The sequence below is a fragment of the Gorilla gorilla genome, chromosome 8 (assembly GCF_029281585.2).
Source record: "Gorilla gorilla gorilla isolate KB3781 chromosome 8, NHGRI_mGorGor1-v2.1_pri, whole genome shotgun sequence".
NCBI lineage: Eukaryota > Metazoa > Chordata > Mammalia > Primates > Hominidae > Gorilla > Gorilla gorilla.
Window position 1 is genome coordinate 51,127,357 of NC_073232.2, and position 26,943 is coordinate 51,154,299.

Below are 26,943 nucleotides of genomic sequence, written 5' to 3' on the forward strand. Positions count from 1 at the left end.
CCAGGTTCAAGCCATTCTCCTGCCTCAGCCTCCCGAGTAGGTAGGACTACAGGCTCCTGCCACCACGCCTGGCTAATTTTTTTGTATTTTTAGTAGAGACGGGGTTTCACCATGTTAGCCAGGACGGTCTCCATCTCCTGACCTTGTGATCCACCCACCTTGGCCTCCCAAAGTGCTGGGATTACAGGTGTGAGCCACCATGCCCGGCCTGTCACACCCAGCTAATTTTTGTATTTTTAGTAGAGACGGGATTTGGCCATGTTGGCCAGGCTGGTTTCGAACTCCTGACCTCAGGTAATCTGCCCACCCTGGCCTCCCAAAGTGCTGGGATTACAGGTGTGAGCCACCATGCCCAGCCAGCAATTTCTTTAAAGAAGAAAACAATAAAGTTTGTTGCATCAATTGTCTATTCCTTTCACAAAAGATTTCTCTGCAGCATGTGATACTGGTTGACAGCATCTTACCCACAGAAGAACTTCTTTCAAAATTGGAGTCAATCCACTCAAACCATGTTGCTGCTTTATAACTCAGTTTATGTGGTATTATAATATCTTGTTATCATTTCAACAATGTTCACAGCATCTTTACCAGGGGTAGATTCCATTTCAAGAAACCATTTTCTTTGCTCATCCATAAGAAGCAATTCCTTATTCATTCAAGTTTTATTATAATATGGCAGCAATTCAGTCACATCTTCCAGCTCCACTTCGAACTCTAGTTCTCCTGCCATTTCTACCACATATGCAGTTAGTTCTTCCACTGAAGTCTTGAACCCCTCAAAGTCATCCATGAAGATTGTCAGCGACTTCTTCCAAACTCCTCTGAATGTTCACTAAAACCTTCTCCATATCAGCAATAAGGCTGTATTGCTTTCTAATCATTTGTATGTTCACTCGAGTAGCGCTTCTCATTTCCTTCAAGAACTTTCCCTTTGCATTCGAAACTTGGCTGTTTGGTACAAGAGACTTAGCTTTCAGCCTGTCTTAGTTCCACACAAAACTTAATCATTTCAAGCTTTCGATTTAAAGTGAGAGGCACCCAGCTTTTTTTTTTTTCACTTGAACTCTTAAATGCCATTGTAGGGTTATTAATTCACCTAATTTCAACATTGTTGTGTCTCAGGGAATATGGAGGCCCAAGGAGAGGGACAATTATGGGGGTACTGAAAAGTGGAGCAGTAAGAACACATTTGGCCTGGCAACATTTGGCCAGGCACGGTGGTTCACGCCTGGGTGGGAGGCTGAGGTGGATGGATCACTTGAAGTCAGGAATTCGAGACCAGTCTGGCCAATATGGTGAAACCCTGTCTCTACTAAAAATATGAAAAAATTAGCTAGATGTGCTGGCACACACCTGTAATCCCACCTACTCAGGAGGCTGAGGCAGGAGAATCAGTTGAACCAGGGAGGTGGAGGTTGCAGTAAACTTAGATCATGCCACTGTACCCCAGGAGTCTGGGCAACAGAGCAAGACTCTGCCTCAAAACAAACAAACAAACAAACAAAAAAACCGACCACATACAACATTCATCAATTATGTTTTCCATCTTATATGGGCATGGTTCATAGCACCCCAAAACAGTTACAATTGTAATATGAAAGATCACCATAACAGAATAACAATAATGAAAAAGTTTAAATTATTGTGAGAATTATCACAATGTCACACAGAGACACAAAGTGAGCACGTACTGCTGGAAAAACGGTGATGATAGACATGCCTGACTTAGGGTTTCCGTGAACCCACAATTTGTGGGGAAAAAAAAAAAAGAAAAGAACAAAAAAAGCCGTGCATGATGGCTCACGACTGTAATCCCAGCACTTTGGGAGGCCAAGGCGGGTGAATCACCTGAGGTTGGGAGTTGGAGACCAGTCTGCCCAACATGACAAAACCCCATCTCTACTAAAAATACAAAAATTAGCTGAGTGTGGTGGCACGTGCCTGTAATCCCAGCTACTCGGGAGGCTGAGGCAGGAGAATCACTTGAACCCGGGAGCCGGAGGTTCCAGTGAGCCGAGATCGTGCCATTGCACTCCAGCCTGGGCAACAAGAGTGAAACTCCACCTCAGAAAAAAAAAAAAAGAAAAAGAAAAAACAGAACAAAAAAACCCTTAAAACCCTTAATATCTGTGAAGCACAATAAAGTGGCACAGAGTAAAACAAGATATGCCTATAATACTCGTGTAATAAGTGATTTCTAGTTACAAATAAAATTGTGAAAAAATGCTGAATTTTCAGTTTGTCAAACATATTTCACTCCAGACCTTTGTTGATATTATTTCCTTTTCTCAAACACTTTTCTCTGTCATTCTTTGGCGATCTACTTCTTTAGATGACATACTTCCCAAGAAATTTTACCTGAAACACCAGTTTGTTTTAGCTGAGCACATATTTTAGTTTCATTTAATTGAGTGTATGTTTTTTCATTAAAACCCAAAATTTGCTCAATTATATTATGTGTCTGAATACTCTCAAAACAGTTAAGCTTGATTTACCTGTTTTACTTACAGTATATAACATTTACTATTCCTTTAGTAAATGCTTAGTATTTAATAAATATTTAGTAAGAAATATTTGTTGAATGGATGAATGGCATAAATTTATTGTTTAATCAAAGAAAAAGAGAGTATCAATAGACAGGATAGATTATCAATCAGAAAATCCTCCATATATATTATTGCTCACCAGCCAGATTGTGATACATATTAACTGGCAAGAAATTGCAAGTTACACTCTCTGGAAGTTCAAATAAAGAAGTTATTCTATTTTGCAATATAAGTCCAAACTTCTGTGTTTTAACAATCTATATTCTCAAAGGAAGAATTAATAAGGTCTTATAAAAGATGGAGCTTTACACATGCCTAACTAGAAGGTCACCCAGTACGGCATAACATAGTTATCTATCTTTTTTCAGACCTGTTTTGTCATGTTTATTACTCACTTGCATCTTTTCATTCAATTAATTCATAAAAATTCTCTCCATATTATGCTATATTTACTTTTTGACGTATAAATTGGTTATGTTTTCTCAGTTTGCTATTTCAAATGGAAATGTATTAAATTGGCTTTTAAAAAATCTCCAGCTATACAAGGACGTATGAAAAGGAAAAAAAAAAGGAACATGCTTTTATATATTGACTGGTTTCATATTAACAAGTGTTTACAAATATATTTTTTTTTTGAGACAGAGTCTTGCTCTGTTGCCCAGGCCAGAGTGCAGTGGGGCAATCTCGGCTCACTGTAGGTTCCGCCTCCCGGGTTCACGCCATTCTCCTGCCTCAGCCTCCTGAGTAGCTGGGACTACAGGCGCCCGCCACCACGCCTGGCTAATTGTTTGTATTTTTAGTAGAGACGGGGTTTCACTGGGTTAGCCAGGATGGTCTCCATCTCCTGACCTCGTGATCCACCCGCCTCGGCCTCCCAAAGTGCTGGGATTACAGGTGTGAGCCACCGCACCTGGCCTACAAATATACCTTTTAAGCAAATACTATGTGCCAGGCATTGGAGATGAAATGACAGGGGAGATGATAGAATTTCTATGCCCATGAAACCTGTCTTCTGAAAAAAAGAAAAATTCATTGATTTAAAATACATTTCTCAAAATACTTTTTTGTGCTTTTACTGTGCTCGGAAGGATAATCTTGCATTTACTGGGGTGACGAATATGTCTTCAGTATTTAGAATGCATTTATAATATATAAAAATAAGAAACTATGCAATGCATGAATTGTGGACTTATCAATATTGTTCTTAACCGTCCATATGAACATGCGGATCTTAAATGAAATATAAGTTCTCATAAATATAATCAACTGTTAAAGTTGATTACATAGCTTGAACAACTTAAAATAATTCTGTTCACAGTGAGACCTTTGATTATTCTTACAGGATATTTCTGATTCCTGATTTCCTAGTGTTCTTACAGGATATTTCTGATTCCTGATTTCCTAGTGTTCCACTAGGAAAGAATCGAAGAGTTAACATTCACAGTTTGTATTCACAGACTATTCAATATAGATTTGTAAAAGGAAGTAGGCATATCTTTAATTAAGAGAAAAATGGAAAGAGTAGGAGGAACTAAAATGTGCTCAACTTCAATAACATCATAATTGGGAAATAGTTATTTCAAACACAGTTTATCTTTTGAAAGCTAACAAACCATCAGCATCTTGATTGCATAAGCAATTCTGTAACTGTTTTAAGCAGATACATTGAAAAAAAAGAAAAAAATTAATTTCAGTCACACAATGAGACTCATCATTTTTCCAAAAAGGAGCACCTTCTACAATATAGCTCTTTTTGTACATTGTGTTAGTAACAGAAATGTATGAGCAAATGCCAAATTCCTGTCTTGAGAAGCCATCAGGATATTTGGATAAAGAACTTCTTACCATGTTAAGATTTCATTCTTTTTCATCTTTCAACCTTTTACCAGCATTCTGTATCCACATCCATACACATCAATATACACACAGATATGCACAAGTGGCAATAGAACACATCTCTATATTTAGTTATTTATCCTTCAATATTAATATAGTGTTTCGATTTTTAAGCAGCAAATACAAATATTTAAAAGGTAGTTTTGAAATATTTTATCTTTTCTGTCGTATATAGGTGAAAGGAATAGGATATGGCGAGCTGTCCTGGTTTCTCTAATCCAGGTTAATATCTTTAAAACAAGGCTTGCATGCTTAGAATTCTGCAGCAGACAGGATACCAGGTAGAGTGATTTTAGGTCTCAGTAGAGAATGATGCAAACTCTGGGAAACTAGTCAGTGAGAGTCCCACCAAAAAGCAGTTGGTCCCCCGCTTCAGCTGATTTTCACTAAATATAAGTTGAAAGTTGCCATAGTTTTAAAAATCTAGATATGTGTGCAAAATCTTCATATGTTTAAAACACTGTAAACATACATGTTTACAAATAAACACACATGTATCCTACCTGACCCAAGTTCACCACATCTACTTTCAAGTAAATCGTGAAATGGGCATGTCGGGTTCAAACTGAGTCTCTTGATCTTGTGTTTTACTCTACTTCGAACTTCTTAAAATGAAAAGTATAACCGTACCTTTTTAGTATAACTAATCAAAGTGCTTTCATATAAAATATCTCATTAGAATTCTGTGAAATTTGATAGACATGTTATAATTAATAATAATCTAAAATGAGTAAAACAGCAAATTAAAATGATAGTTACAGTACATTAAATATAAATAGGATCATGGAAATGATATAGCCAAACCTTCCAATTTGCAAATGAGGAAACTCTAGCTGGAGATAGTGACATATTAATTTTCATGTTTTAATAGGGGAATAATAAAATATATTTTATATACTGAGTAACAAATGTCAAAGTTATGGCAACCAAGAGAATCTTTTGAAATGAAAATGTATTGTAGTTATTCTTCAGGGCTAGTAGGGAATTCACTGGAAAGGCATAGTTCAAAGTGCGTTTGCTTGTTCATTTGTTTGTCTGATCAATTTTAAACCCTCAATCTTTCACACTGCTGCAGGGAAGTTACATGACCTAGAGGAATCAAACCACTGATTTACAATTTTCTGGAACCTCTACCTGCTCTCAGGGCTAATTTCACAGGAAATAATTGAACTAATATTTGACCATTTCTGAGATAAAGGAAAATTTGTGGGAAATGAGCACCAAGTACAAATAAAATCCAATTTAGCAAAAGGAAAGAATCCTTGATAATTAAGGAGACACAATTATCTACATACCAATGATACAGTGACACCTAGACACAATTATCTATGTACCTATGACACAATTACACTTAATGACACCAAATTATACACTTAAAAATTATTAAAAATACACTTAGCTGCATTTCAGCACAAGTTTACCTATGATCTTTAGACAGTCTTCTATAAGATATATATATTATTCATGTTTTAAATAATACTACGTGCAAATAAAATTTTCACTTTGTATCAGATTATGATGTAGTTAATATTTTTTCCCACATGTCTTTTTATGGTATATCATTTCCCCCACGTGTCTTTTTATGCTATATAACCAAGGGATTTCTAGTGTAATCTCTTAATTTTAAAGTTAAAATAAACAAACAAACACACTTGAAGGCCAGAGGTCATGGACTTTTGAAGACAAGAGTAGAACCAGTGGTTTTACTTTATTTTAATTTTTTTTTAATTGGCAGGTGCAATTGTATGGGTTTATAGTTTTCCAAGTATCCTAAAAGCAAACTTAGTTTTCTTCCCTTGACAACCAAGCTGCCTCTCCTGAGCAAGGATTTGTTAATGCTTTAAAGCTTAAAACGTGACTTTCCTAATTTGATCTCATTTTCTTTCCTTGGACTACAGTTTAGAATGGAGCTAAATAGAACTATTTCCATCTAAAACAGTTTCTATTTGTTCCCAAATATTTTAGTTCAATTCATTTTTTTCAAAAATAACAAGAGAAGTATAACTAATTCAATTAAGCAGCCTATAATTTAAGCACTTTGAGAGGCCAAGGAGGGAGGATCACTTGAAGCCAGGAGTTTGAGGTTACAGTGAGCTATGATGATCATGCCACTTCACACCAGCCTGAATGACAGAGCAAGATCCTTTCTTTAAATAAACAAATAAATTTTTAAAAAAACATTTAAACAAATATCAAGAAACTGTAAAGAGGAAGAGTAAGATACAATCTTTGGCCCCAAGGAGTTCACAATCAAAAGGAAATTAAATACCTGATTAAATGAATAATATGTAGCAGTACGAAAGCTGTAGCAAGAAAACAGAGAGGGCAAAGTAGTTAAATCACCCTAGGTGAAGAAAAGGAGTTTTAAATGTATCAAGTAAACCAAGGAATTTGACAGTGACATCAGCAAAGTGGAAGCATGGGCTGCTCCAATTTCTCGTTCCCCATAGAAACAATGAAAACAAGCAGAAACTGTTGGAACCAAATGATAACAAAGCATTGTGTTGTACGTACCCTCTCCCCAACCATTCCCTAGCACAGCAGTGCTCCATCTCATGAGAATGTAAGATAGTGCAACCATTGTGGAAAATAGTTGGGCGGTTCATCAGAAACCTAAACATAAAATTACCCTATGCCCCAGAAACTCCACTCCTATTTATATACCCAAAACATTGAAAGCAGGGGCTCAAATAGATAATTGTATGCTAATGTTCACTGTACAGAGTTAAACAGAGTTAATCTCTATTAATCATTTTGCATGTCCAAAAGCATTTTATTTTTTAAAATCCCATTTGTAACAATACTTCAGTGACACATAAAAAATTCTGGGCAGTGTCTCCCCACATGAGGCAAGGGGAAAAAAGTTTATTTAATGCCCTAGCTCTGCTTAAATTCCTTGTTTATAGTATAATTATACTCCATGTTAAAGCACAAGTGATAATTTTACTATCATCATTTTTCTGTAAGCTACCCACTGATGATCAGTGAACACAATATCACAGTTTATTGTAGACTTGAAGCTCAGTAAAGCTTTTCATTCAATCAAATGCTGTTGGGATATGTGCTGATCTCTAACTCCAGCCACAGTGAATGCCAGGTATTTATCTTACTCTATTGTACTCTAATGTATACCTCTCACATGAATTTAGAATACAAGTTGATTTGCAATCTCAATTTTGTACAGAAATATTATTCCTACTCTCATGTAAAAGTAGGCAGATGTACTATTGGTGACACAGAATTGTGATCCATATAGAACAAAGACACTAAATGCCAGGATCAAAAGAATTCATTTTGTTTGGCTTTATAGTTTTATGCAGCAAAATTTATTAAAAGTACACACAAACACACACAGTCACAGGCCATTAGTGTTTCTTGATTAAAGGATCTTGAATATTTTTGAACAAAATTTATTATCAAGATTATCACTCTGCTTTTTGTCCCTCCTACATGAGCTTTTCTAATTTGCCTAGGAAAAATTTCACTGGTAAAATTTCTGAGGGAAAATAAAGTTTTCACTGGATCTGTGCTCTAAGTTATGATACTCCGTGTTCTGTCTTCACTCTCCTCAGCCATGATTCCAGCTGCAAATTCTTGCACTTTGAGCCACATATGCTGTTCAATTTCATTTTGAAGTTATTGTAAATTAAGAGATTCTTATGGAATAATTTCCTCTTACTTAAATGGAACAGAACATAAATATCAGGAATGAGAGAAGGGACACCACTATAGATTCTATGAATCTTAAAAGGGTAACATGAAAATATTATAAGCAAATTTATGCCAATAAATTTGATAGCTTAGATGAAATAAACAAATTCCTCAAAAGCTGCAAACTACCAAAGCTCATTCAGGAAGAAAAAGATAACCCGAATAGCCCAATATTTATTAAATAAATTGTAGTTGTAGTTTAAACAGTTGTTCACAGAGAAAATTCTAACTTCAGATGGTTTTTGAGGGGGATTTATATAAATAGTTATGGAAGAAATAATTCAATTGCTTCCCCAAAATTGAAAAGAGAAAGAGTACTTCCCAAGTTATTCTATGTGGTTACCATTATAACCCTGATACCAAAGGCAAACAAAGGTATTATAAGAAAATAAAACTATAGCACGATGTCCCTCATAAACTAGGATATAAAAATTGCAACAAAATTTTAGCAAATTAAATTCAACAACATATAAACAAGATAATATATCACGGCCAATATATATGCAAGGATGTGATATAAACCAAGAATGTAAGGTTGATTTAAGATTTGAAAACTTGCCAATATTATTCTCTACCTTGACAGACTAAAAAACTTTTTTAAAATATGATCATCTCTATAGATGTAGAAAAGTACTTAACATAACCCAACATCCATTTCTTAAAAATGTCCTACAAAGTAAAAATAGAAAAAAATTTCCTTCACCTAATAATAAAAAAATCATTCACAAAACACCTATAACAAGCATGGCATAGCAAACTTTACTCAATATTAAAGTTTTCCCAAGTGTCTTTGATCTGGATGATGTAATTTGTGATATATTTAGCCTATCAAATAAATATACACAGCCACAGAAACTAATTGGGAGTTTGGCATAATATCCTGCACAGACTACTAAAAGTAAAATGCAATTTCCACATTTTCATGTACCTAATGCTATAACTGAATACTTCTATTAGGATCATTTTAAATTAAAAATTCTGTGTATGAAAAAAGCATGTAACAAAGTAAATGATCAAATATGGGTTGAGGGCTAGAACATATAAAGACTTAAAATCAAAAAGGAAAGCAGAAGCAATCCATTAGATAAATGAGCCACAACAAACACAGGCTTTTCATAGAGGATAAAGAAATAACCAATAAAAAGTGAATAGAGACTCAAACTAGGCAGAAGTTAGAAAAACTGAAACAAAACCAAAATGTATTGTTTTATACGCATGAGATTTCAAAAGAAAGTTAACAAATTCTCCCATTATTCAGAAGTAAATACACTGAACTTAGTTATCAAATCAGCATGGATATATCTCAGAAATGCAATGTTGAGCAAAAAAGTAATTCTCAGAAAAAAAAACACAGATAAAAATAAAAATATAAAAACAAATAATATAGCTTATTATGAATGTTACATATAGTAAAACTAAAATGAAGTGAAATATGAGGACTATAAAAGGATTATGTCAATAATCTCTATGAGGGAAAATGGAAGGGTTCATAGCAGGTTTGAAGCTAATAATGTTTATTTTCTAATGGCAATGGAAGAACTCAAGTGCACATTGTATTATTCTTTGTACCTTTGATAAATTACTTTTACGTTAAAAATAAAGGCCCTATTGTTAAACACGCACACCACACACACTAATTTCTTTCTATTTTCTTTCTTTTTTTTTTTTTTTTTTTGAGATGGAGTCTCACCCAGGCTGGAGCGCAGCGGCATGTTCTCGGTTCACTGCGCTCTCCATCTCCTGGGTTCAAGCGATTCTCCTGCCTCAGCCTCAGAGTAGCTGGGACTACAGGTGCACCACCATGCCCAGCTAATTTTTGTATATTCAGTGGAGACCGGGTTTCACTATGTTGGCCAGCCTAGTCTGGGACTCCTGACCTCAAATGATCCGCCCACCTTGGCTTCCCAAAGTGCTGGGATTACAGGTGCGAGCCGCCACGCCCAGCCCCTAAATTTCAACATTTGTCCCTTACTGCTTGATGGATTGATGGACTGCAGGAATTTCTGTCTATAAGCAAAACTATTCTACTATTTATGCCTTGAATGTCAAAAAAATAAACACGCATGTAAATGAGCTCTTTGCACTTGATATAAACAGTAAAATCTGATACTTCTCAGAGATTTTATTAAAAAGTAAAAATATGCCTTAAAATTAAACATATGCCTTTTCGTTGTAAATAATACTTTCTAATTACCAGAAGTAATAGTTTGATCATCTGCAAGTTCAACTTAAATCACCAAGCCTTATTTCTAGAATACAGGGAGCAATTGCTGTGTTTCTCTATGTAACATCACTGGGTGCCTTTTTCCAATCTGGAGAATTACCTTGACAACCAAATCACTGACTCACAGTCAGTGCCCCAATTTATCCCTAACCTCAATGTCACTCCAAAAATTGTTTTGCCTACAATAATAAGGATTACTCTTTAATTAAAACTGTAACCCTTTACTCCTTTCCAATTGTCTTAAGAGCATTTCATTTATCATAAGCAATTTATAACACAGTAGTTTTTAAATAATTGCAAATGGTTTAATGGAGTACTTCCCTCAAATATGTTTTAAAAATTAAATATTAGTAGAACTTGACCTTACCCTGCAGCACATCGGGGTACGTTAATTTGCAAACAAATAACTTTATTTCTGTTGACTGAATATAGTTAACCTCCACAAATTTAAAACATTAGCTTAAAAATTTCATCATAACTCCTCTTTATATTCAAATCTCCTATTTATAATCAATACACACTATTTGTGTCTGAGTCAGCTTTATAAATTTCCTATATCTTAAACAGCCACAACTATTGAAAGAAAAAGAAAAATAAGTTACATTATTTGAGTGTATATGATGAAAATGCCGGCACAGTTTTAATAGAAAATGCATTCAAATAATCATGGCCAAAGGCAATAAAGTGACTTACTATTCTTTGTATGTGGCTGCAGAATCATTTTTTAAAGAGAGTTTTAATTTGTAAATCAAGTATTACAGAGTCTGAACGTTAGATTGGATCCAAAAAGATAAATCATTTTATATAAAGATTACATTGTTGTGTGCCAAACATATTTCATCTGTTTTCTCCAAAATACCTGTCTAAACATTCATTTGTAACTATCATCATAGTTAATATATGTAAATATATAAATATGAAATTCTGCTGCTGCCCAAATACAACTTCTGTTAGTATTAGTAGGAATAGCACAGCCTAGGTAAAACGTAATATCCTCATTATTGTGAAAATTAACTTCTGTTTTCCAAACTACTTTAGGAAACAGATTTATAATACAACAATAATTTATAATACTACTGATGACTGATGGTTTTATTTTAAAAAACCCTAAAATCTGTCAGAATAAAAGACAAAAATCCTTCATTTCAAAATCTCAGTTTTATTGCATACAACTGAAGATATTACTTCCTGAGCAGCTATTCTTAAAACATGCACCTTTTTCTTAATCCTAAAAATAACTATTTAAGTATGAAAAATTGCAGCAGGTTGTTGGAAAGAACCTCTTCCATGACGCATTTCATCAATTCAGAGTATAAAATCATTCTCTTCTTAAAAGTATACAATTATTTTTTCACACATTAGAAAATTCAGAATGGTGTTTTTCATGATTACAAAAATTAATTTTATAACCAACTGGGTTAATATTAGGAAAACCAAAAAACATTCTGATACAAGATAAGCTTCTTTTATGATAATCTAGTGTTTACAGGTCAAATGTGTTGAATGTAGCCAAGTGAAATTAATATGAAGATTGTCATGGAGTGGATTAGCTTGTTAGGAAGCTGCTCACTAAGGAACGAGAACACATCTATTTTAAATGCATATTTCTTCCTGATGTACTAGGACTCTCAAAATAGTTCTGTGGCCAGCACTTGCTCTGTTTCTTCTCTCTTTTCATCATACTTGTTTTTCCCCCTAAATCTATGCACAAAAATAACATACACCAAACAGGATAGAGGGAAACAATATTTTCCATTTTAGTCGAACCAGGATGATGAAGTTATCCAGAATAAAGAAGGCTTAAATGTAAATGGTTTTAAAGCTATCTCTTATAAGTGACTTTATATAATCTCATCTCTACTAGGACACCATCATAAAGGAAAATGTACAAGGAGTAGAATAAAGCGATATTTGAATATTGCTCACATAGGAATGAATAATAAACTACCGGGGAGAAACTTAAAGAGCTAAAAAAGCATTGTTTATGAAAGAGAAAATAACTTAGAGGAAACAATACTAAAAGAGCAAATGTAACACTGCATCTTAAGCACTGTGTCAGATTTCTTCACCCAAACTCTTTCACTTAGTCCTAAAAATAGCCATGAAGTGAAGAGTTTAATCCCTTACTTATAAATAATGAAATTGGAGCTTTCAAGAAAAAGAATTACTTACCAAGATGGTTGAGTTATTGAAGGGCAGAATCTCAAGTCAACACATGCCTTATAATTCCAAATAGAAGAAAAATATATAGCCTACAGATAAGTTGATGAATACTAATAAAGCTGGTGGGTTCAATTTACTAATCTGGTTTACATAAAAGTTAGGCAGTTAGGGAGATGATTACTCGTGGTCTGGGTGGTAAGAAACAAGGAGATCATTTAAAAGTATTTTTCATCTCTCTTTCTTCTTTAATTGCTTGTGTGTTTTCTTTTGTTTTGTTTTGTTGAGACAGGTTCTTTCTTTGTCACCAAGGCTGGAGTGCTTTGGCGCAATCCTGGCTCACTGCAGCCCCAAACACTCAGGCTCAAGTGATCCTCCCATCTCAGCTTCCTGAGTAGCTGGGATTACAGATGTGTGCCAGCACATCCGGCTACTTAGTACACTTAAAAAGAAGAAGAAAAAAAAAAACAAGCAAGAAAAAAAAGAATTAGAATTGGAAAACGGAAATCATCTTTTTCTATTGCCTCATTCATTGATTAGTTATTAATTCAACAAATATATTTTTAGTGATAAGTAAAATGTTGATCATAAAAACAAAGTACAATCATGTGTTGCTTAACCACAGTAATACATTCTGAGAAATGTGTTATTAGGTGCTTTCATTGTTGTGTGAACAATATAGAGTGTACTTACACAAATATAGGTCATATAGCCTACTACACACCTAGGCCATATGGTATAGCCTATTACTCCTAGGTAACAAAGCTGTGCAGCATGTTACTGTCCTGGATAATATAAGCAACTGTAACACAATGGCAAGTGTTGGTGTAACAGACATATCTAAACATGAAAAGGTACAGTAAAAATATGGTCTTGAAGATAAAAACGTTATGCTTGTTTAGGGCACTGACTGAATGAAGTGTGCAAGACTTGAAATTGCTCTGGGTGAGTCAGTGAGTGAGTGGTGAGTGAATGTGAAGACCAAGAACATTGCTATACACTGCTGTGGACTATATAAATATTTAGAGCAAGCTAAATTTGTAAAAACAATGTTTTCCTTTTTTTAATAATAAATTAACCTTAGCTTACTCTTTTTTATGTTAGAACCTTTTTAATTTTTTAAACTTTTTGACTCCTTTGTAGTAACAATTTACACCACAAATACATTGTACAGTTAACAAAAATATTTTCTTTCTTAGCATCCTTATTTATAAGCTTTTTCCTATTTCTTTTAAAATTTTTAAACTTTTTTGTTAAAAACTAAGACATAAACGCACCTTAGCCTAGGCTTTCACAGGGTCAGGGTCATCAATATCATTATCTTTCACCTCCACATCTTGTCCCACTGAAAGTTCTTCAGGGGCAATAACAGGCATGGAGTTGTCCTCTCCTGTGATAATAACTCCTTTTTCTGCAATACCCCTTGAAAAACCTGCCTGAGGCTGTTTTACAGTTAACTTTTCTTTTTATAAGAAGTACACTCTAATTATTAAAAGCATAGTTTAGTAAATACATAGGCAGTCACATAGTTGTTTGTTATCATTGTCAAGTATTGTGTACTGTACATAACTGTATGTACTATACTTATATGACTGGCAACACAGTAAGTTTGTTTACACCAGCATCACCACAAACACATGAATAATGTGTTGTGCCACGACTTTATGATGGCTATGTCATTGTGATCTCTAGGCAATAGTGTTGTTATAAGGCAATAGTGAAGCAGGATATTTCCCTGATCCCTTTGCTGGCAGGAACTGGAGTGCTTGGGTGCCAGCAGGGGAAAACTCCAATCAATCGCTGCTCCACACCTCACAGGAGGGGGTGCTCAGGTGAGCAGGTGCAGGAGCTGGGGCAAGCACCTTTGGGCACAGCCAACAGCAAACTCCATGCTAGCCTTGCAGCAGCATCTAGAAAAGGGTCCCTGCAACCCCTGAAGCCCCAGAAGAAGTGTTACAGTGCCCTTTTAGTTTACCATCCATGGATGGCTTAAGTGTTAACAGCTCAGTGGAGGGTCAGTGTGACAGCTTTTTGCACCCACACTCGTGGCACACAAGTTCTTGTCTGGCATCCAGGAGGAATGAGGTCACATGAACGAATTGCAGATGACAAATGTAGGGGATTTTATTGCCGATGAAATTGTCTCTCAGTGGGAAGGAGAGCTGAAAAGTGGATGGAGCAGGAAGGTCATCTTCCCCTGGAGACTGGCCATCCCTGGCCAAACTCATCTCCAAAGCTATACCAACAAGGTGTCCCTCTGAAGTCAAGCCGCTTCTCTTCAACATCCAAGCATAGTCTCTAATGTCCACCTGCTTCTCCTCACACTGCCAGCTGAGCCTGGGGTTTTTATGGGCATAGGATTGGGGGCAGGGCAGGCCATGGGTGGTTTTGGAAAAGGTAACATTCAAGCAGGAAAACAGGGATGTTAGTTCCCAATTTGTGCCACCACATCAGGCTTTTCAGCTTAAGGGTGAGGCCATTGCCAGGGACCTACCCTCTTCTGCTAAGAAGTTCCCTGCCTCCTGTCCCTATCAGTAGAAATTTTCCAACTCTGTTATAATGTTATGGGACCACTATCACATATGTGGTCCATCATTGACCACATGGTCATTATGTGATGCAGGACTGTATTGTATTGGAGGCAGTAAAAAATCAGGGTTTACTAGTAGCAAAAAAATAAAAATAAATAAATAAATAAATAAAAACCTAGTAAATTATAAATTCAGATAGGACTGTGTAACTTGGCAAAATATTGTCAAAAAGACAAATAAATAAATGAGGAAACAAGTTGGATGGTAGCCAAAGGACATGATATTGAGGGTTTAGACTTGAGTTCTGCATTCATACTGCCTGAACAGCCCTCTCTGAAGCCATTGCTTCATAAAGAGAAATTCTAGAGGGAGCACAGTATGGGTGTCCACACACATAAGATCTTAGATCCTGTCCAGTGAAAATTTAGTTTTGTTGGCAGAGAAAGGGAATAAAGGGGTAAACAAATGAATAGTGATGTAAGCAAATAAGCATATAATAAAAATAAAGAAATTAATGTCCTACAAAATCTTAAAATACAGAATTCTAGGAATGAGGCAGAAGGGAGGGAACTACATAGATGAGTTCAACACAAAGACCTCTTTGAAGGGAGCTCATTTAATCAAAACTATGACAAGAAGTCATCAGCAATGTAAAGAAATTAGGGAAAAGCATTTCGAATAGACACCTCAACAATGTGTGCAAAGGTTTTAGGCAAGAAAAAGTTTGGAAGAATATTTGAAGCTGAAAATATTTCTGTGCAACCAAAAGTTAGTAAGACTAGCTGGAGATAAGATTTGAAAGGTAAGGAGTGTCCAAATTTCCAGACCTTTGTCGTTGAGAAAACTGGAGGCAATGATCGTGTGAACTGTCTAATGTCAAATCAGCTGGACATAAAATAAACTACAATATAGGTCTCCTAATTCACTCTCAAGAGCGATTTATCTCTTATATATCATGGGCTCTAATGATGGACTATATAAACTCGAAAATATGTTTAGAAGGAGGAAAAGCCATTTAAAGGCTGACCTTTGCCTGCTTATGCTGATAATCAAGTATTCCATGCAAAAGTCATAATTCGACTAAACCATGGCTACAGGATGACTGTGGTGTGCCAATTGGCATCTTTACTTCTCCAATAACTTAAATGTCCTAATGTTAGAGCTATCCAGTTTTCTCAGTATCAATGTTTCATAATTTATAAAAATGATGTCTAAAATTTTAAAAACTTTGTCAATTTTTATTTTGGTAACAAAGAACGCAAAACCATTATAACATGTTGTAACTTTTCATTGTGCATATGTAATCCAGTTCTAGAAAAAGATCCATGCTTTCTCAGTGTTATATTGTAATGAGCTGGCTTACATGGCAGCTAAAATGCCCTGGGGGGTTTTGGATGGGAAATTAAACTCTGTCCACATTTGCAATTCCAGTAACTCTAATCTACTCTCATAGGCTGAGTGAACTTCAATACACATCCATTTTCAGGGCCCTGAGGGAAAACAAATCAATAAGAAGAAAAAAATCAATGGAAACAAGTAGTTCACAGAAAGTTGAACAAGTCTTAAGGTTCAAAGTACAGTTTGATGGTTGGTTCCTGAACCTTGCTCATTTCCACCAGCTGTTAAGGCTTGAGAAATTTGGGATATGCATCTCATGTACAATTATACTGTTCTCTATTTTAAAAGATGCTGCAACTCACAGTGCTTGTATTTTTGTGTTTATTTCTTGCTAAAGATATCTTCGGATATATAGCATTTCGTACTTTTTAGCAGAACGAGGCGACCTGCATTGATTTGAGATTCTGCCCGTCAGTAACTAAATGACCCTGAGTAAGTAATTTTATTCTCCAGTGTTCAATTCCACAATTTATAATACAGAATATTAGTCTCTTTAATTCATGAATACTTTGAGGATTAAATTTAAAAGCACAGGCAAGGAAATTTAACATAATTCTTGAGAACTGCAGCTGCTCAATTATAGGCCTTACTATATTTACTTTATCGCTCAGACGTTTTCTTGTTGGCTTTATTTATTTTTTCTTTTTAGCTTGATTCGGCTTGATTTGTTGCAACACCAACCTTAAAATCTCATACTAGACAGACTTTTGATTTTCTATACTTTTCTGGGTAGCCACAATTGTTCCTTGACGCTGCAATGCTTAATTTTTATTCCAAACAACTTATTTCTCAAATAGCTGCAGGAGAAAAAAATATATATATATAAATATATATATATATATATGGCATGTGATAAGATTAAATAATTGCCATTACAATTAATTTTTTCATTTTATTAAAATAAATTAGTGCCAGATCAAAACAATACCATTCAATTTCATACAATTAATAGTCTTCAGATGAGAGATTTTAAAAAAGCATTTAAATTACTTTAAATGTAAAATGTCTTCCAGCGGCAACACTTTTTTTATATCTTTAACATTGTATAGCATTCTTCTGAATGTACAGTTAAAAGCTAGATACTCAATGTAAATAATCAGAGACATGAAAACGAGTATCTTGCTGTGGTTTAAATTGCTATCATTTTGATTACTGGTGATGAAGAAGATATTTTCATATGTTTTATAATTTGCATTTCCTTCTCTTCAAATGTATATTCATATGCTTTGCTCAATTTTTCTGTTTGGATGTTTTTCATTTTGCTGATTTATGAGACTATTTCTATGAAAGATAGCCTATACAGGAAAGGATGAAAATAAAAACAAAAATAATTAGTAATTTTACAACCCAATGACTAACATCTTGGTAGTTTCCTTGAGATATGCACTTTTATAATTCTAGGGTTATTTTTTAACCCAATATATTATAAGAATTTTTTATACTATTAATTTTTCAAATCATAACTTTATCTTGCATACATAATAATAAATATGGTTCTCACTATAACAGGAACTGTTCTAAAAATACGTTATAAAAATTGTCAACTCATTGATTACTATGTTTTATTTATGTTTTACTTTTTCCTTCAAGTTTTTCTGAGTATATTTTTTGTTTTAAATGTCACATAGTCAATTATATGTATATATTTTTTGTAGTTTCATCTTTTGGACTCTTGCTTGGGGTGCATTATCACTCCATGTTTATACAAAAGTTCAAAGTTCATTTACATTTACTTTTTAAATGGGAAATAATCCTTAATTTTTCAGTGATATTTCTTGAGGGAGGAGTGACTGAATCTATGAGAATCAGTGGGAGTTACTGATCAGAAAAATGAGCATACTACATGAACACAGAAGTTAGCATACAATTTCAAAAGATTTGGAAACCTTCCAAAGTCCACTCATAAACAACCTACAGATCCTTGAAACCTAGGATAAAAAAGCATGTTACAGATTTTTTTAAAGCAACATAATCAAGATTGAAATAGTTACTAATCCAGGGGTTGATAGGCTCTCCTTAATATTTTTGTCGTGTCGTTTTCATTATTTACAATATGTGAAAAGGATGTGCAGTGTTTTACATATGGTGTATGATACTGTGAAGAGAGAACCAAATACAGTAGAATGGGTAGAAGCTAGAAGCCTGAGTCTTATCCTAATTCTATCACTAGCTCGGTGAACTCAGAAAAGTCCTTTAATTTCCCTTAGTATCCAAATCCGAATCTGTGAAATTTTTATGTATGTGGGTTTATATTATATGTGTGCTATAAATGTGAGTGCATCTGGTTGAAAGGTTGAAGAGAAGAATGAACAATTCCTAAGTTCTTTTAAATTTCTTATATAAAAACCAAAGTTATGCAATGTTATAAAACCTTATTTTCATTATTGTTTTATTAAGATTAATTGTTCGTACAATCCAAAGCATAAAATTCTATGAGCTTTGATTAAAGTATACAGATATGTACCAGTGAAATCAATACCATAGTTAAGTTGAAAATATTTCCATCACCCAGAAAGCTCTTTCCTGACCTGTTTCAGTCACAGGCCACCATTGATCAGATTTTTATCAGAAATCAGTTTTACCTGTTTCAAACTTTATGTAAATTTAGTCAAAGAGTATGTATTCTGTAGCTTGTCTTTGTTTCTCTCACATATATTACATAATGTTTTTGAAATTGATGCAAGTTGCATGAATCAGTAGTTCCTTTTTTACTTTTAATTGGCGTGCAATATTTCATTGTATAAATATACCACAGTGTTTTTTAAATTCATTTTCTTACTGATAGACATCTGGGTTGTTTCTAGTTTGGAACCACGATGAATAAAACTGCTAAACCATATACAAGTCTATCTGTGGACATAAGTTTTTATTGCTTTTGGGTAGATACCTAAGTGTGAAATTACTGAGTCACAGAATAGATTCATATTTAACTCTATGAGAATCTGTCAAATCATTTTTCAAAGTGGTTGTATAACTTTCCACTCTCATCAACTATGTGCTAGATAGAGGTCCAGTTACTTCTTGTTCTTGCCAACGTTTGATATTCTAAGCTCTTGGAATTTTAGCCATCACCACGAAGTAATAACTTACAATAATACCAGGTACATAAAACAATTGGTCTACCAATTCATTAAATATATATATTACACATACTCAAGTTATTTAGTTCTTATTTAATTTCTCTTGAAAATCATTTGGCATTATGAATGTATCTTTGTTAATTCTTTATTATTATTGATAATATTTATTTTGTGTTTTTTAAATATTTTCAGAGACAGTATTAAACTTTTATTTGCTAGAATAAAATATTGTGTTATGTACCTGGTATTCTATGATCTTGCTAATTCCACTTATTGGTTTTAGAATCTCCTATAAATTTCTTAGGATTTTTTTATATATATAATCACATAATTGCAAATAATTACATTTTCTTTTTTATGTGATTCTTTTCTTTTTCTTTTATTTTTATTCTGGCTTATTACTAGGAACTCCAGATCATTATTAAATATAAGTGATGAGAACAAACTTTTTTTAATCTTGGTTCCGATATTGGAGGAAAAGTATTTACTATTTCAGTGTTGAATATGATGTAATTTTTGCATATGTCCTCTATCAGGAATAGAGGAAATTCCCTTTCATTTTTATTTTGCTGAAATGTATATCATTAATTGATATGGTATACTGACTTTAATGCCTCTATTGGGATATTTAAAATGTTTTCCCTTTAGTCTGTGAATATATTTAATTACACTGAATGTTTTCTAGTGATTAACTTCGAATTGCTGACACAGATCCTACTTGAACATGGTATATTTTCTGTTCACTGTGGGAATTAATTTGTTATATTTTTGTTGAGTATTTTTGCCTTTATGTGCCTCTATTTTATTTTTGTAACGTTTTTGTCAAATTTTTTATATCAGGGTTGTGATATCAGTGTCATGATATGAAGGTTATGGTAGTTTTATAAAATATGTTGGGAAATATTCCCTTCTCCTTTGTGTTTTGAAAGAGTTATGTAACTTTGGTACTATTTCATCATTAAACGTTTAATAGGAATTTATGATTTAAACCATCTGGGGAAATTTTTAAATTATTAATTCAATACAGGACTACTCTGACTTTGTTTCTTCTTTTTATAGTATTAAATAGTGGTTTTTAAAGGAACTTTTTTCAATTTCACCTAACTTGTCAAATATATTGGCATAAGAAGTTCATCATATAATATTTTAGATAGAATATGTATTGGCATATCATTGTTTAATGTTTATAGTATATGTCTATGATAATTTATCACATTCTACTCAATCTTTTACTTCTTTACGTAGAACATAAAAAATTTACAACAGTAAAATTCTATTTTCCCACTCTCAGATCACTGTATGTTTTTAAAAATGTTTTATATCTGCATATGTTATAAACTTAACACTGGAATGTTATTTTTTATTCAAATAGTAGCTTGCCTTTTAAAGAAATTTAAAAAGGCCAGGCGCGGTGGCTCACGCCTGTAATCCCAGCACTTTGGGAGGCCGAGGTGGGCAGATCACAAGGTCGAGATTTCAAGACCAGCCTGGCCAATATGGTGAAACCCCATCTCTACTAAAAATACAAAAATTAGCCAGGCGTGGAGATGGGTGCCTTTAGTCCCAGCTATTCGGGAGGCTGAGGCAAGAGAATTGCTTGAACCTGGGAGGTGGAGGTTGCAGTGAGCCCAGATTGCGCCACTGCACTCCAGCCTGGGCGACAGAGCGAGACTCCATCTCAAACAATAAAAATAAAAATAAAATTTAAAAAAATTAAAGGAAGAAACAAATGGTCTTACGTATTTATCATAAGTATCAATTCTGGTGTTCTTCATTTCTTCCTACAGATCTCATACAATTTTTTTTTTTTTAGTCCCTGAATATTCCTTTAGCTATTTTTTTTTTTTTTTTTTGCAGTGCAGGTCCCACACACAAATTTCTCAGCTTTCATTTATCTGTATGTTGTCTTGCCTTATTTTTTTTTCGAAATATATTTTTACTGGATTTACAAACCTGAATTGACAGTGTTTTGTTTTTCTTTTACCACTTTCAGAGGTGTTCTTTCATTGTCTTTTGCCTTCCATTGTTTCTGATTTTTTAATCAGTTTTTGATAGTGTGTTTGGTTACATTTGATATATGTTTTTCCTAGACATATAAATTAGATTGGCAGTTGAATTAGCGTTTCGTTGGTGCCATAATGAATTAACATAAACTTAGTGGCTTCAGGCAAAGCAAATTTATTATCTTAGAAGTTTATAGCTCAGAAGTCTGACACAGGCTACACTGGATAAAAATAAAGGTTAGCCAGGCTGTACTCCCTTCTAGAGACACTAAATATAACCTGTTTTCTTGTCATCCTCTTTTCTAAAGCACACCTGCATTCCTTGACTCATGGTGCCATTCCTTCACCTTCAAAGCCAGAAATAACAGATGAAGTCCTTTTTAAGTCATGTCATTCTGACCTTCCTTTCTGCCTTCTTCTTTCACATTCTTTGTTTCGTTTTTTGGATTTTGTTTTGTTTTGTTTTTGTTTTTTGGTCCATGGGATAATCCAAAATAATCTTCCTATGTTAAGGTAAGCTGATGAGCAACCTTAATTTCATCAGCTACCTCTATTTCCTTTGTCATGTAAGCTACCATATTCAAAAAGTATGAGAATAAGGACATAAACATCTTTGGAGACCATTATTCTGCCTACCACAAGACATAATTTACCGAAATGTACTGGTGTCCAATTTTACTAATTCAAATGAAGAATATTATAGAAACCATCTTTGTTTATGTCCCTTTACCCTCTCCCATTTATAATATGATTGTTAAACATTTCTTCTACATACATTAAAAACACATTAGGCATCAGACAGTATTATAATATTACTTAAACCATCAAACACCACTTAGAAAATTTAAGAGGAAAAGAAAGTTTAATTTACTAACCATAGTTTTTCTTTTTCCATGTTCTTTCTTCTTTTCTGATATCCCCATAATTTCTTCTACTGTCATTTCCTTTCTATTTAGAAGATTTCTATTAGTGTTCTTTTGGGGTAGGTAGCTGGTAACAAATTCTCTTAGTTTTCCTTCATCTGTGAATGTCTTTACTTTCCTTATATTACTGCAGAATAATGTCACCGGATGTAAAATTCTGGGTTGACAGTTGTTTTTAATTTCAGCACTTGAAAAACAATGTGCTCTTCCAATAAACAATCTGAGATGGCCTCTGAAAAATGGTTTGTTATTCATTTGCCCTGAAAATTTTACAAAATTCCACAAATCTAGAAGTTCAAATCTTCACATTTACTTTAAGAATAAAACTGTCCAGACCATCAAGAGTACGCATATTCAAAATATCATTGTGAATCTGAAAGACGTCCCTTTACAGAAGAAATGCATATTATTTTATCATTACAGTGGTGGAGTTGTTGGGCTTACCCAGGTCAAACAATACAGTTGGACACAAGGTCGATGGCTTAAAAAGAGTGCTGAATTGTTGCTACACATGCTTAAAAATGCACAAATTAATAGTGAATTTAAGGGTTAGCTGAATTTAGACATAGATTATCTAGTCAAAGATATCCAGCTGAACAAAGCACTCAAGATACCACCATACTTACTGACTTTACAGTTCAATTAACTCATACATTAGCTATCTTTGCTACATTGAGATGATTTTTACTAAAAAGAATAAATTGTTTCCAAACCAGTAAAGCAGGTTGTACAGAAGAGAAAGACATCCCAGAAGAAACTGAAGAAACATAAATTTAGGGTCTAGAAATAAATTCTGCCTAAATTAAGTGAAAATAAAAATAAATCTAAACAAAACAACAAAATGTCATACTACTTTCTGGGCTTTACAGTTCTTATGAGAAATCCACTGTTACTTAAAAATTTTCCCTATAAGTATGGTGATCTTTTGCTTTTGCTGCTTTTGAGATTTTTTTCTCACATTAGTTTTCAAAAGATTCACTATGCAGTGTCTTGGTGTGGATTTCTTTGGGTTTATGCTGATTAGTCTATGATTAGCTTTTTGAATCCGTAGGTTTATGATTTTTGCCAAATTTGGGAGACGTTCATATTTATATTTTTAACCTCATCCCTTTTCTCCTCTCCTTCTGGACTCAATATTATGAATTTAATGTGTTTTTTTAGTTCCACATGTTCCTGAGATTCTGCTCATTTACATTTTTAGTCCATTTTCTCCTTATTGCTCAGATTAGATAATGATAATTTACATTATTCTAACTTTTGATTCTTCTGTCTTCATTTTATGTTGATCTGTCCCATTGAGTTTTTTTTATTTTAGTTATTTTATAATTTAGTTCTAAAATTTCCATTTGGCTCTTATTTATATATTCTATTTCTTTGCTGAGGTTTTCTATTTCTTTTCTGAGACTGTCTATTTTTTCATGCTTCAAACATGCTCTTAATTGCTTATTGAAGCATTTTTATTATGGTTGCTTTAAAATCTTTGCTAAATAATTCTAACACCTGTATCTTCTCTGTGTTAGCATCTGTGGTAGGCTATATAATGGATCGAAAAGATAACTACATCCTAACGATGGGACCTACAAATAACACCTTATATGACACACACACACACATACACACACACAAGTCTTTCCACATGCAATTAGGTCAAGGATTTTGAAATAAGGGGATTATCCTGGATTATCCAGGTAAACCCAAATATAATCACAAATATCCTTGTAAAAGAGAGGCAAAAGGACACTTGACTATGCAAGAGAAGCAGGCAATATAACCACAGAAGCAGAGATTCCCATGTTGTTACTGCCAAGTAGAGATGAAAGTCTGAGTTCAGCAGCTGGCCTCCATTAACAGTTAGGCAGAGAAGGGTTCCTACTGCTGGTTAAAGGTGAGGGTTCAGGCTATCCATTAGGGCTTCATTCAGTTTCTCCCTAGCTAGGAGGAGGGTTGCTTCATTGCTCTTCCCCCACGTGACCTCCACTGATATTATGTCGGTGGTGGCATTATCACCACTGAATGGTGGTGAACAATCTGACTCCACTAGGCATCCCATCTGACACCTCCCTGGCAGGGAGGGAGAAGAACACATCATTGCTGGAAGTATGGGCATAGAATTTCTGGCTCTGCATGTGGTCTCTACAGACACCACAGTGAGGGAGGGGAGGCTCCCTACAATCTAGTGGAGGTTTATGAGCCAGCTTCCAGTTGGATTTTTCTGACATCTTTCAGCACAGTGGTTTGGCTGCTTTGTGACAGTCTGGCAAGGGTAGCTACATGGGCTCTACTTGGCCTTTGCTATTGATGGCGGTGCGTTGCAGCAGCTATTTCTGTGGTATGTGATTGTAGTAGAATGGTTTTAGTCTAAAAAGTTTCTGTCTTGCTGATTGCTACTTTCATGGTCCCTTGGCTAGAAAGAGGAGTCTTTGTCATTTTATGTTTTTATTCACATTTGCTGAGATTTCCAGTTAGTGTCTCTAGTATCCAGGCTGGGCTATGTTAGCTGGCAAGAAGAAAACCCAGGGAACTCCACTATGTCATTCCTTTGGTCCTGAGGCCCCTAGCTAGCCTGCTCTTTTCTCTCCATCTTTCAAAATCTTGTATTTGTTTAATATATATACATATGTACAATTGTGTGTATATATGTATATACACACATATACAATTGTTGTATATAAAAATATAAAATAATTTGTTATACTTAGTGGGGGGAATAGGAAAAAGTAAATCTACACTACCTTCTTAGAAGCAGAGGTACCCCTGTATGTTTTTAAAACCATACAACCTCTATAAATAAATGATATTCATTCTATTAATGCACATTCTTTGATAGATACTGTCAACTTTTAACTTCTCCCTACTGAGAGAATTTTTTAAATTCTCCCTACTGAGAGAATTGCTCACTGACATAACCTACTATCTTGATGACCATGCTTGCTACTGTCTTACCCCTTTTATTTCCACCTCCACCTCTACCAGTAACCGATACAAGTGATGGTCAATGGATGAAGGTTAGCAAATCCATAGACCTTCAGGAAGCTTAGCTAAGGCTGGAAGTGAGAAAGTTAGGAGAAACAGGTAAGGAGAAAAGTGAAGAAAATGGAAAAAAAGAGAGCCAATAGTAATAGAATGGAGAAAAAAGGGCCAGTCATGGTGGCTTATGCCTGTACTCACAGCACTTTGGGAGGGTGAGGCAGATGGATCATCTGAGGTCAGGAGTTCAAGACCAGCCTGGCCAACATGGTGAAACCCCATCTCTACTAAAAATACAAAAAATTAGCTGGGATTGGTGGCATGTGCTTGTAATCCCAGCTACAAAGGAGGCTGAGGCAGGAGAATTACTTGAACCCAGGAGGCGGAGGTTGCAGTGAGCCAAGATCGCACCACTGCACTCCAGCCTGGGTGACAGAGTGACACTCCGTCTCAAATAAGCAAATAAATAAATAAATATAAAAAGAAAGAAAAAAAGGGATAAACTGTAGTAAAAGCCTTGACCGGGTAAAATTCATGTCCAGTACTAAAGAGAAATCAAGTAACAGATGTAATAAAAGCAAACACTGTGTGGTGCCTATTTTTTCAAAAACTTTTCTTGGTACTTTAAATATATCAAAATTCATATAACCCATAAAGTAACCAAATTAGTTAAGTTCTGTTATTAGACTGATTTACAGCTAAAGAAACTGGGACACAGATTGCTCAAGATCACTTACACGAGGGTTTTTATCTTAAGCCTCACATATAGTTGGATGCTATGATATTGACAATATCTCTCTGTTTTTGAGCTTAAAAATATCATTTTCATTTAATTTCATCTAACAGCTTCAGAGCCCATGCAGTCTCTTAAAAGCAGAGATAAGAAGCCAGTCATTAGACAGCAGAAACTGGAAAAGAAGAAGAAACATAAGGGAGAGGTGATCGGGCTGTATAAATTCCATTCCAGTGAGTCTTATCTCTCTGCAGTTAACATTCAAAGATTATTCCTATGAATTCTTTTTGTATTCTTATGACAAAAATCACTTTGCTAGCTAGTTTGGTTGAGTCTCTTTTCCTTTACGACTCCCACAAATAGATTGCAAACTACAAAAAGGGAGGGAAAAAAAAACACTTTTAGTACTAAAATCTAGACAAAGAAAATCTGAAAAGGAAGCCTGCTGAAAATTCTTCTTGGAACAGGTCAGACTCTATTTAGATTCTAAAATTTGGTATGCTCAAACGAATTCCTCAGCATTTGTAGTGACGGAAGACATGAAAACAGTTAACAGTCCTTTGCACTTATATTCCTTTCTTCACTGAAACCAGCAGCAAAGATGGGGTTGACTCGGAAGATTGTGCCAAACCTGCCAAATAAACCACGTATGGCCTTTAATTTAAAAGAATCTAAAGAAGCAAGTGAATGTAATCAAGTATTTGGAATTCTCTCCTCCCCACCATCCAAAAACATACCTGGTCATTTTTCTCATTATTTGGCAAATACTCA

General features: G+C 34.5%; 1 long non-coding RNA gene across 2 annotated transcripts in view; it reads right to left on the reverse strand.

Annotated features, from left to right (window-relative positions):
• LOC134756417 (uncharacterized) overlaps nucleotides 1–26,943 on the reverse strand; it is a 397,200-nt gene that overhangs the window by 49,836 nt on the left and 320,421 nt on the right. Inside the window, exon 1 of one of the 2 annotated variants that reach the window (XR_010135203.1) lies at nucleotides 12,550–13,009. The exons of the other annotated variant lie outside the window; for it this stretch is intronic. This is a non-coding gene — a long non-coding RNA (uncharacterized lncRNA). Of the gene's footprint in view, nucleotides 1–12,549; nucleotides 13,010–26,943 lie in introns of those variants that run through there. 2 annotated transcript variants of the gene reach the window in all.